The sequence below is a fragment of the Octodon degus genome, unplaced genomic scaffold, assembly GCF_000260255.1.
Source record: "Octodon degus isolate 3935 unplaced genomic scaffold, OctDeg1.0 scaffold00069, whole genome shotgun sequence".
Lineage (NCBI taxonomy): Eukaryota > Metazoa > Chordata > Mammalia > Rodentia > Octodontidae > Octodon > Octodon degus.
In genome coordinates this window covers 9,577,623-9,590,596 of record NW_004524645.1, presented here as the reverse complement: position 1 = coordinate 9,590,596, position 12,974 = coordinate 9,577,623, and the positions used below count along the sequence as shown (strand labels likewise).

General features: G+C 44.0%; 1 non-coding gene across 1 annotated transcript; it reads right to left on the bottom strand.

The window, feature by feature from the left end:
• Window positions 1-12,529: 12,529 nt before the first annotated feature.
• Window positions 12,530-12,658, bottom strand: LOC111817777. The gene has a single exon (XR_002821897.1). It is a non-coding gene; the product is annotated as a small nucleolar RNA SNORA11 (small nucleolar RNA).
• Between the last annotated feature and the right edge of the window lie 316 nt (window positions 12,659-12,974).

Below are 12,974 nucleotides of genomic sequence, written 5' to 3'. Positions count from 1 at the left end.
TCACAGCAAGACTTCAAAGCAGCTCACCCTTGCTTCTACACATTTCTGTGTTTGGGATGAAATCAGCACAGGCAGACATGTACAAGGCCTGCTGTTAGGGTTGGTCATGTCACCTTTGTTGTCTGCCTGCCCGCCTGCCTGCCTGCCTGCCTCTCTGTCTATCTGTCTGTCTGCCCACCTGCCCACCTGCCCGCCTGCCTGCGTGCCTCTCTGCTTCTCTATCTGTCTGCCCGCCTGCCCGCCTACCTGCCTGCCCGCCTACCTGCCTGCCTCTGTCTGTCTGTCTGCCTGCTTGCCTCCCTGCTTGCCTCCCTTTCTCCCTCCCAACTTCTTTCTTTCTTTCTTTCTTTCTTTCTTTCTTTCTTTCTTTCTTTCTTTCTTTCTTTCTTTCTTTCTTTCTTTCGAGATAAGGTATCACTGTGTACCTCAGACTGGCTTTGAACTCTTGGCGATCCTCCTGCTTCAGCCTTCTGAGTTCTGCATTATACATGTGTGCCACCATGCCTAGGTACCAAATACATAATGCTGAAGGGAGGAAATGCAGGAGTCTGTCAGGTTTGCTATCTTCATATCTCCCATCCCGTGTGCAACTGTTGTGGAAATGTACTTGGCAGGATGGTTCAGAAACCCTTAAGAACATTTGCAAGTAATGAGTATTTTCTGCACTCAAAGGCGAATAAACATTGACATCAAAATCTAATTGCCAGTACTTTACTTCTCTATTTTGTCCCTGATTTAGACATAGTTTAGAAAACAGTCAGAATCCCTGGCCAACTTGAGATAGAAGCTACTGTTGATCAGCAATTTTGGCCCTTCTAATTGTCAGGACTAATGAAATAGAACTATTTAAATAAGAAGTGTTGAGGGCCGGGTGTGGTGGTACATGCTGTAATCCCAGCACAAGTTCCAACTAGCCTAAGCTACAAAGTAAGCTCAAGGCCAGCCTGAACTGCACAGCAAGACTCTGTCTCAAAAAGACAAAAAAAGATCCAGGCCTGCCTGGCCCTGTCCCTGGGGTGTGCTGAGACAGCAATTGAGACTGGGCATGGTGGTGCACACCCGTAATCCCAGCTCTTGGGAGAATGTAAACAGGCGGATCACTGAGTCTGATCTAGTAGTGAGACCCTGAACACCCTGTAGACCCTTCCCTAAAAAAAACAAAAAAGAAAAAAGTGTGGAGACACAAGGATGGTTCAGTCCATCAACTTTCGTTGGTTTGGTTTGGCGACACTGAGGGTGGAAGCCAGGGCCTTGAGTATGTGTAGGAGGTACTCTACCATTAAGCTCTGGTCCCAGCACCATCAGTTTGTTTTTCTTCAGTTTTGTTTTCAGACAACGTCTCGCTGTGTAGCCCAGGCTGGCCTTGCACTTGACGAGATGCTCCTGACCTAGCCTCCCTAGTGTTGGCTTCATAGACATGCGTGATAATGCCCAACTATGAGGCTGTTTTGTTTTGTTGTTTTGAGAAAAGGTCTTGCTGTGTAGCTCAGGCTGTCCTTGAACTCACAGTGTAGCTCGGGCTGGCCTCAAACTCAGCAATCCTCTTGCCTTAACCTCGAGAATACTGGGATCACATGTGTGCGCTACCACGCTCAGTTGCAGCTTCACTCTCCTGCCACCCAGAGAAACTCAGATGTCAGCTGTGGTAGCTCTTTCCAGGTAAACTACTGAGAATTTAAAGTGTAGGAGGGGGCTGGGGGTAGTGGTGGTAGAGATGCACACCTGTAATCCTAGCACTTGGGAGGCTGAGGCACAAGGATCACCATGAGTTGGAGGCCAGCCTGGGCTACACAATGAGTTCAAGACCAGCCTGCAATGTGTAGGGAGGCCCTGTCTCAAAAGAAAAAAAGGTCTTGGAAGGCCAGCGAGATAGCTCAGCAGTCTAAAGTGCCTGCTTAGGCAAGATGAGGCAAAGTGTGGGGACCAAGGTTTGATCCCTGGCACCACATGCTTCACCAGCCCCATCTGTGCTGAGCTGGCTACAAAATATAAAAAAAAAAGGTCTAGGAAAGGGTTGTGTGAAGGCAAAATGGCTGTTGGGCTGCACGGCTGTGAGGAAATGTGCAGTGCCTAGGAATTGGCAGCCTAAGCAAGATAATTTATTATCCGCACCTGAGGTTTGCTTCTGCTATAAATCATTGGATGCAAAGATAATATGTTAGGAGGGGAGGTGACCTGTGCTCATGCCATTCTGCAAAGGGCTTTCCTTAATAAGGAGCCTCACTGTGCAGGGAGCCTGCCTGGCTCTTGAAACTTTCTAAGGCCCTTTGTCATAGCTTTTGTGACCTTAAAAATTCCTATGTTATTTTTGAGACAGAGTCTTGCTATGTAGCCTAAGCTGGCCTTAAACTCAAAGCGATCCTCCTGCCTCAGCTTCCCAAGTGCTGGGATGGTAGGTATGTGCTACCATGCCCAGCTCAGGAATCCTATTTTATGATTATAATCAAAGAAAATGGTAGAAGTGCAAATTATGCTCATGTAAAGTTGCTATATAAAGCATCATAAAACATTTTGCTGAAAAATGTCTAGTGAGTTTTTCCGATTTGTTCTTTTTCCTTGCAGGTCACTACGTCCTCCCTCTTGAAGTGTGTGTGTGCATTGGCTGCTCTGTGATCCAAGCCAACCTGTTTCCTTTTCCTATGACAACTGAAGAATCCTTCTGGGCCAGTTGGGCTCAGGTGGCTAGGGCAGAGCCACAGGTGCTGGCCTTGGTGTCCTGCCCCTCACAGACCCTGCAGCACTAGCTCATGCTGAGCTTGGCAGTCCGCTGCTCCGTCTGGGGCCTGAGTGGTTCATTTGCTTGCATGCCAGAAGCAGAAGAGGTCATGCAGGGAAGGAAGTTGGTTCTGCTGTAGGTAGCAGCCAGGCCCTGCACCCTGCGTTTGTGGGCTCCCTACTGGGGCTGTGCGGAGGGTACCTACCTCGGATGCAGACGACTGTGTTTTGCTTTTGAGTTTTTGCTGGGCTTGCACAATTCGAATCAAGCTATTTAAAGGGGAACAGGAAGAATAGTTTACTGAGCAGTATGTAAATATCATGGTCACAAGCAATTGTCACAAATAATTGCTTACCAGCTCAAGCATGAGCTCCCTCTAAATACCCTCTAATAGCAGCTCCCTCTATATTTCCCAGACAGTCTCCTATTCAGTCAAGGTGCAACTAGTTACTCCTTCCCTTGGGCTGTTTATTCATTTATTTATTTGAGACAGCTCTTGCTATTTGGTTCAGGCTATCCTTGAATTCACTATGTAGCCCAGGCTTGTCTCAAGTTTGTGGTGATCCTCCTGCCTCAGCCTTCAGAATGCTGGGATTACAGGTGTGTGCCACCATGCCTGTCTTTTGTTGCTGTTGTTTATTTTTATTTATTTATTTATTTATTTATTTATTTATTTTGTATTTTTAAGGAAGGGCCTCCAGAGTGTTCAGGGTCTTACTACTAGATCGGACTCATAGTGATCCTCCTGTTTACAGCCTCCCTAGAGCTGGGATTACAGGCGCGTGCCCCCATGCCCAGTCTCAGTTGCTGTCTCAGTGTGCCCCGGGGCAGGACTGGCACGGCAGGCCCTGGGATTGAACTCTCTGGCCCCTGTGCCTGCTTTCAGGCACTTTAATCCTCTGAGCTATTTGGCCAGCCCTTATGTATTGTTTTTTAAAGACAGTCTCCTAAGTTCCCCAGGCTGGTCTTGAACTCTTGAGGTCATTTGATTTTGCCTCAGCCTTCTCAGTGCTGGGATTATAGACACATGTTGCCATACCTGGCATGTGGCTTTTCTCTTTGATTTAAGTACCTGTCTTTTTTTCTGGTGTTGAGGATGGAGCCCAGGATTTCATGCATGCTAGGCAAGTGTTCTGCCACTGAGCAACACTTTGGCATTCTGTACATTCTTAAAACTCATCATCAAGTTTCTCAATGTGAAATTCTCGTGCAGGTTTTTATTTCTGGGAAGTTATGTGACAGAAGGCCACCGGCAGCTTGGGTATTTCCAGTGAGTCCTGTTTTAGCCCATCAGTTGTAGAGTCTCCTGAAAAAGAGATGTCTGTGTTTGTGTAAATACGCTTGAGTCATCATCTCTGGTGCAAATTGTCTGTATTGATTGATGGTCTCTTGTTTGCTTCCTTTGCTCGTTGTATTTATAGCTCACATTACTTATAATTGTTGGACAACATAATATGGACCAGATGCCTTCATTATTGGGAGTTTCACATTTTGAATTTTAAGCATGGTGCCGGATGGCCTGTCAATGGCCAGCTGTGTCCTACAGGGGACCATGAGACCACACCACACTTCACAGACCCTTGTTCAGTTTCCATGGCTATTGGAGCTTCAGCATTTGAAGCTCCCTCTGGTGCCTGCCATGGTTTCATTTGGGGTTCATCATAGAGGGCCAAGGAAAGAGGAGGAGAATCCATTGTGGGCCCTGGAATTGCCTGACTGGTCTGTAATTGTTTCATGTTTGTAAAAGCTCCTCACAACTAAGCTCATGGAATTTGTAAAACTTGTCACTAATATTTAAAAATGAGTGCAGAAGTTAGGGCTCAGCAGGAAGCAGATGTCACACTTAAATGGGTTAGTGGAGTGTGGTCACTAAAGGGACTATTTACAGTGATAAAAGTTCCAGAAAACAAGGTTCGGTGAAGTACTGGACCAGCCAGCTTTGCTGTACTGCAATGTGTTGGGAGGGGCCAAGCTGGAGATCATTCACATTTGCAGAGCTGAGGGCACTAAGCACCTAAGGAATGTCCCAAGGGCACTGAGTGCCTGAGGGGAACAGGTACTCCATCCTGGAGAACGTGGGGCTTGAGAGACAAGCTAGTGGCTAGGCAGAGGCATTTCACCTGACATTAACCTGCCCCATGTATAAGTAAACACACTACAGTTGTTGAGCAGTTCTTTTTGCCAACAGGAGAGCTCCACATTATCCCAGCCTTCTGTATCTTGTCTTTACCTTCTTGGCACCCTTCATGATCCTCATCCTGGGAAGTCTGAGAGCTGTATTGGATGCAGCAGTTTGGTGCCTGAACAGGGACCGAGGGTGTGGGGAAATGGGTCATTTAGCAGGTGAGATGCCTCTAGTGTACACATGAAATGGAGAGAGGTGTATCAAGATCATCAGTACTAAGCCCACTGATATCATCAATATCGAGTCAGGAGGGATATTGACATCTTCAATATTGAGCCCATTAATATCCTCAATACTGAGCCTCTATCAGGTATATAAATGGGGTGAATGGTTCTTAAAGAACATGTACACCAAAAATATGTATATAGATGTATATGGAAAAGCTTGTATTATTGATTTTAATATTTATTTTTTTTTGTTGACTTGGATTAAGGAGTGTCTTAATGGTCATACCCTTTCTCTGAGTGGGAGAAAGATGGCTAAACAATGTCCTCCTTGACAGAGCTTAAATCCTCTAGCCTTACTTAGCCAGATAAAGAAGGAGCCGTGGGGAGCTGTTATGACTTGTATCAAGTTGTCTCTCCAAAGCCTCATATGATTGTGAGGTGGCTTGTAGAGTTTGTGATTAATTCTTAATCCAATGCTGGGATTATGGGTGTGAGTGCTACCCCTGCCCTGGGGTGAGTAATTTGCATTACAATTAAGGAGGGGAGAGAGGCTCACTAGAAGCTACAGCTGCTGCTCCTCCCTTTGCTCTTTACTGTTTTCCACTGCCATGAACTGCTGCCCTCTGCCATGTGCCACCCTGCCTTGGAGCCAGCCTTGGCGTATGGACTGAGAGCTCCCCTGACTTTGCTTCCTTAATTTTGGGTGTCGGGTATTTTGTCTCAGCATTGAGAGAAAAGTAACCAAGACAGGAACAAAGAAGACCTTTCCTCACTACAGGAGTGTTTCCTGTGGCTTCAGTTTCACAGCCACCCAAGGGAAAATCAATTGTTTTAACTGAGCCACAAGCAGCAACTTCAGCCTTTTCAGTTCAGAGAAATTTTGCTGTGCCATAGGCTGAAACTTCCACCCTTTATAGAGTAGTCATCCTTTAAGTTAATTGTTCAACAGTCTTTGAAAATACAAATAAATGCTATAAAGAGGTGTTAGGCATCCACATACAACGGGTTATGCTGTTTGAGATTATTCATATTTATACAGACAGGGTCAGAGATATAGTTCAACAGCACAGTGCCTGTCTGGCAAGCACAAAGTCCTGAGTTTGATTCCTGGTGCTCCCCCTCAGAAAAGCAAATTTATACAAACTTTTGTCCTTCATGTGTACAGGGGCTACCTTGGCAGCAATATCACTCAGGTTATTCATCCACAGCCTAGAGAAAAGGGGAATAAACAAGGTTACTTGTTTCAGCTGTGGAGGTAAGGCAAATTTTGTCTGAAATTGTTCTGCTGTACCTGTAAGGGTAGCACTGCCATTATCTATCCCTTCAATAAAGCCTTGTAGTATCTGTACAAAGCATAAGTGAAAGTATCATTGGGCAAATGAATGTAGATCCAAAACTGATGTGGAAGGCTGACTTATTCTGGGAAACTTCTAGCAGGGCTTGCCCCAGCCCTGCCAAATAGTGGGGATGCTACAGCATGGAGAGCTGCCTTGAGGTGACCTGGCCCAGCATGACTTATACTAAAGGTTGGACTCCATGCCCTGGACATGGTTCTGTGTGCTGCTGTGGGCTGCAGTGGGTGGGCAGTGGGTGAAGGGACGAAAGCCTGACTGGCCCTGCCTCCCATGCGCTGCAATGCAAGCTCTGCCAGCCCAAAGCTTTAAAGTGCTGGCCCACCCTTGGCACTCTCACGTGCTTGGCAGATGGAGTCTCTTGGGCCCTTGAGTGAGGGAGTGGGCAGGCAAGTGGACTTTGCTGCTATGGCCACCTCAGGTGACCTATGATGCCCATGAGAGTCCACAGTCAGAGAATTACTGGGCAGTGATGGAGTGGGGGCCTGCAGTACGTACCGCTGGCAGCCAGCCCTTTGTGGCCTGCAAGCACTTAAGACTGACAATGGGGGCTGGGGGTATAGCTCAGTGGTACAGCACTTGCCTGGCAAGTACAAGGTCCTGAGTTTGATTTACAGCAGCCCCCCCAAACCCTCCAAGAATGACAATAGCCCAACTTATATGAATGCTGCTTTCAAAACATTTTGTAAAACTTTTTGCATTTCCCTTAACAAGGGAATTCCTTATAATGCTCAAGGTCAAGGGATTTTTGAGCATGCTTACCATACGCTCAAAATTCAACTATAAAAATAAAAATGGGTTCAAACCTAATAATAGAATTAATTTGGCATTATATTCTATTAACTTTAACAAAATTATTAGGAATGGAACTATAGCAGCAGAAAGACAATTCAATCAGGAAAAGGAAAAGAAGCTAGGAAGGGTCTTTTTGCAAAGATCTTCATACTGGACAATGGAAGGGGCCCAACCTAGTATTAATTAGTGGTTGATGCTATACTTGTATCTTTCCAGAAAATGCTGGATGGCCTATCTGGGTGTCACCATGTGTCATATGGACCCAGATCTGGAGGAGTTGGTTTCACTTCTCAAGAACTGTGACTTCACGTATAATATTCAAATAATCGAACTTAACACAAAAAGGGTATACAGATGAATGTCCATTTTGTATCTATGTATTGAAAGTGGTTAGGATAGATATATAGTTACATTCTCTTAATGAATAGAATGATTTGTTCTAATGGTGTTTGTAAATAGGATATCAAGTCCGCATCTTGTACAGCAATTAACCACTAGGAAGAATGTATGCAATGTGTTAATTATTGAAACTCTCCTACCGATTTGATTTGAAACTGTCTCATTGCTATTTGTTTATCAATAAAACTATGGCAAAAAAAACTGTGACTGACTCTCAGTCCTGTGGCAGTGATGCCTTGGAAACTGCACCATTGCTGATAGAAAGGGATGGGGCTTGAGCTGACCTGGGTCAATTAAAGGAATTGACCCTGGATGCCCAAAAGATGGTAAGCAAAAATGGGAATTGAAGGTTTGAGTAGGTGACAGAGTATATAGACCTAACTGAGCTGAAAGCTACAGGAAAGAAAGGGACATGAAAATTTGCCAGTATTCTTAAGCCAAAATAAAATACAAAAAAATACTAATTATAGATAAAATATTTTATCCCTTTAATATTCTTATTATAAGGCCATTCTGCTAATTGACCTACAAAAATTCTGACTATAATTACAAACTTCTAAAGTTATAAAAGATTATTATAATTCAACTTTGCCAAAAGTGCGAATTCAACTTCAAGTGCACTCTGGTGTTGTAGGTGAATTGTCTACATATGTCTGTCTAATCTGTACAGATCATCTGTGTGTATGTTTGCCCATTATATAAACAGCTGTTTTTTATTTGAGCTCAACAGTTTTTTCTCTTCTTTTTATTTGGTATTGTGGAATAATTTTGTTTATGATTTAATTTTCTTTATAGATTTTTAAAAAATGCCTCCACCTGGGTTGCCAGTTGGTTGATATGGTATCAAAATTGAAAAAATTGGTTTTCTCGGAGGTCATCAGAAATTTGTTATGGTAACTAAATAGGAACTCTTAAGGCTTGGGGAATTATTGCTCAATGCTCCCTTTGATGAATAAAGGAGCAGCTGCCTGGGAAGTTATCCAAGTCTTTGTTCATGAATAAGAAGCTACCCCCCAAAAAAACCCAATTTAATAGGAAGCCCCAATAATTTCCATAGGTTTATGGGAGACACCCCCAAAAAATTCTCAAAAACAATATTGTTGTGATATGTTTACATTGGTCATCATCAGAAGATTGAGCTTTTACACAAGAAGGTTCTCTGATTAAAGATGCTCAGGTACGAAACTAAATTAAGAAAAGTTTTCATATGGTTATAACGATTGTTAGTATGTCATGGTGTATTAAATGTGTTCATGCTCACAGTTGTACAGGTCTTCCAAAATGTAAAACAGGATTATTTATGGTGATAGACCTTTTCTCTCAGATTTGGATATTTGTCCTTTTTTGTGCTCCAACTGCTTTTGATAGGAAATTCATGTGTATGGCTTTTTTCATGTGGCTGGCTCAGCTCGGCCTGGGGCATGGCTGGCAGGGCATGTAGTGCCAGGAATCGAACTGTGATCCCTATGCTTGCCTAAGCAGGCACTTTAGTCCGCGGAGCTATCTCACTGGCCCCGATGTATGGTTTTTGATTACACATTTTCTATGTAAAATTATATCTGTTATTTGTTAACATTCTATAGGGATTCAACTACTAGAACATCCATGGTTAAGTGGAAATAATGGCTCTACTTTGTATCTCAAAGTGCTTGATATTCAGATAAAATTATTATGTTAAACTCACTGCTCCCGTTACAATGTAACATCATTAACCTTCCTCTCTAGATGTTCAACAACTGAGATTTGGAGACCAAAAATAAGAAAACAGATGGGCTAGGATGACAGCCAATATTTTGACCTTAGCCCTCCGAGGTCAGTGAGGACCCAGGACATAAGAGAATCTCTGTTTGATATCCTGTAACTTGATGAGTCCCTGGTCTTCCTAACCAAGGAGGACAGTGCTCAGTGGTGTACAGTGTGCCGAAGGAGAGTCACCAGGAGAGAAAAGTCTCCCAAGCTTTCACAGAAAGCAAGTTGGTCAAGCAATGGCTGAGACTCATTCAGATGGCTGACACTGACAGTACTGAAAAATGCAATGCACGGTTCCAAGATAAATCCTGAGGAGGCTAACTGACCTTGATAGATAGCAAAAAAATTACTTTTGATTAATATAGGTCTCATTTTAACTTGGTCTTGAACATCCAGCAGAAAAGTATAACCACAAGAAAGAAAATCATCTGCAGAGGCCTCCAAAACAGCTTCTCCAACTTCAAGTGAACACTCATTGATTGCAACAAAAACAGAAAAGGGGGGGATAGTGGGAGCGGCTGAGGTGGAGATCATTCATACATGTGGAGCTGAGAGTATGGAGTGCCTGAGGAATGCCCCAGTGGTGCAGAGCACCTGAGCAAACAGGCATTCCAGCCCAGAGAACATGGTGGTCCTCACCCCAGGAAGTTTGAGAGCCATGTTGGCCACAGCAGCAATAAAGAGAGAAAATGTTACTTTGGTTCACATGTCAGGGGTTCAAACCCAAGACTGGGTGACCCATTACTTTGGTTTCAGATAGAGAGGTGGGTAGGTGGGCTCTCCCATCTCTGTCAAGGGCCCCCACCTTCAATAACCTGAACATGTCACACCAGGCCTCAGCTTTCAAAGGTCCACAGCACCTCCCAAGACTCCAGGCTTTTAACATATGGGCCTTTGGGGACAACAAACATACAGATTTTGGTAAATAATATTCTAGGCTTGCATGGATTTCCAGACCCAAGACTGGAAATCTTGCTACAGCTATAAGAGAGGTTATTGGACCATTGTTGCCCAGACATTTGGCCAAACATGAGTTTGGGTGTATCTGAGAATGTTCCTAGAGATTACTGTAAGCATTGGTAGATTGTCCCATTCACTTTTCTCATCACTTGGACTCAACATGTGACATTCACAACTAAAAGTGGGACAAGTTAATTTCATTTGCATTTCTAGTCTATAGTTGATTGGCTTCAAGGATGGAAGGCCTGGTGCAAGGGCCTGTGGAAGAAAACTCACCTCATGGTGTCCAGGAAGCAGATCATGAAGGGAGGATCTGGGAGGGAGATCAATCCATCCAGGACCCATGACTGCCTCTTTCCAACAGGCCCCACCTCCTAAGAGCATATGGAGCTATAAACTCCTCAGTGGAGGAATCCACCAATGAGTATCACAACCCAGTGATTCAGTCACTTCCCTAAAGCCCCATCTCTGAATACCTAAGGGGACATCTGGATATAAACTGGAACACTGAGTAAAGCAGGTGCCACTCAATGTGGGTGGGCTCCAATCAACTGAATACCTAAAAAGAACAAAGGTATCACATAAAGGAGGATTCATCCTGCTGGACAGGGGCCAACACCTTGGTCTGCCAGTTCTTGCACAGGGATGGAATGTTGACTGGTCTTGGATCTCTAGCAGCCACCTGGCTCTGAGGATACATTTCACATCCTTGGATTTCCTGCTCCTCAGGCCTCTGATATAGACTGAGCTGCCTAGGGGCTCTTTGGCGTCACAGTTGCAGATCTTAGGAGTTCTCAGCCTCCACATCATGTGAGCCAATGTCTTATTCTGTCTCCCTCTTACCCCCTCCACCTCTCTCTGCTCTATCAGTTGCCTTGTGCTTGCCAGGGAAGCGCTTATTCCACTGAGCCATCTCCCCGGCCCCCAAGATTTTTTTTTTTTTTGCGGAACCGGGGATTGAACTCAGGCCCTTGCGCTTGCCAGGGAAGTGCTTATTCCACTGAGCCACCTCCCCGGCCCACCATGGTCTTTCCACAAGGAATACATAGGTCATCCTGGTCACCAGACAGGAGGGAGCTGTGACAACACATACTGATGTGTCACTCTCTTCCCCAGGATCTTCCTGGGCTAAACTTGCATATCATAGGGCAGGGATGTGAGTCTGGGACAGAATAGGATGGGGAAGGGTAAGAAGCGGCTGGTCTGTGGAGGGCAGAGCCTTTCCAATATAAGGAACTTCTGTAACAACTCTTTTTTTTGAGATAGGGTGTCACCATGTAGTGCAGGCTGGCCTTGAACTTGTTTATCTAGCCTGGGCTGGTCTCAGATTCATGGTGATTCTTTTGCCTTGGCCTCCTGAGTGCTGGGATTACAGGTGTGCACCATCATATCTAGCTCTGTAACAACTCTTGGTACTGGTTTCTTATGTATCCTTCCAGAGATGTGCTGTGCAAACAAAACACATGTGAAATCTTGTTCATTTTCTTTTTTAAAAAATGTATTTAGTACCAGGTCTCCAGGGTCTCACTACACAGATCGGACTTGTAGTGATCCTTCTTGTTTTTCAGTCTCCCAAACCTGCAAAAAAAGTCCCACTTGTGACTGCATGAAGCTTTGGGGGACATCTAGACACAAGTGTTAACAGGTACCAAGAACTCTTACTCTTTGGTACTGGTAAAATGGTTGGAAATTTGTACAAGTACATTGGAAAATAGGCAGTTTCTACTAAAACTGAACATAAAAATAGTTATAACCCATAATTTCACTCTTATGTGTATACTTGCCAGAAATGCTTATAAGGTATTTTTGTGAAAGAAGAATTGTTATTTTTTATTTATTTATTTATTTATTTATTTTAAATTTTATTTATTCGTGTGTGTGTGTGTGTGTGTGTGTGTGTGGCCAGCTCAGCCCACCAGGGGGCGGGGCTGGCTGGCATGTGGTGCTGGGGGATTGAACCGTGGTCCCTTTGCTTTTGCTACGCTTGTTCTAAGTAGGTGCTTTAGACCACTGAGCCATCTCACCAGCCCCATTATTTTTTAAAAAATTTGTTGAAAATAGAAATACAGTCTTTACTTTTAGGACTACAAAGAGATCACCCATGGATACAGTGGACTGGCTCAAGATGTCCTCTTCCCTCACTAAACACTGTAGAACCTTGTCCCATTGGCACTATCGAGAAGCCATGTGGAAGTGTATGGAGTACATGCGTGTGACATTTGCTCAAAGGGAAGTCACAAGTTTTGAGTCCCTTGTCACAATGACCCTAAATTCCTGTTAGGTGTGTTGTAAGCAGAGAAGCCATACTTCAGGCCACCTACTCTAAGCACACCTTAGCTTATGAAGTATTAATATCACTATTCATAAAAATCAATCACTAAAAAGAGCACAAATATCTCTTGAGTTGTATATTCATGACACAATATAGATAAGTCAAGCACGTTGAAGCGTGAAAGACATTACATACAAAAGATACTATGCTGTATGATTCTGTTGATATAAAATCTAAAAATACACAAAATTAACTGTTGGTAATAAAAGAAAGAATAATTATTTTCAGGGAAGGTGGTGATTTGATGTGGACATGCTCGAGGCATCTGGAACTAATAATAGTCTTTATCTTGTTCAGATATCGTGTACATGGGGAAATT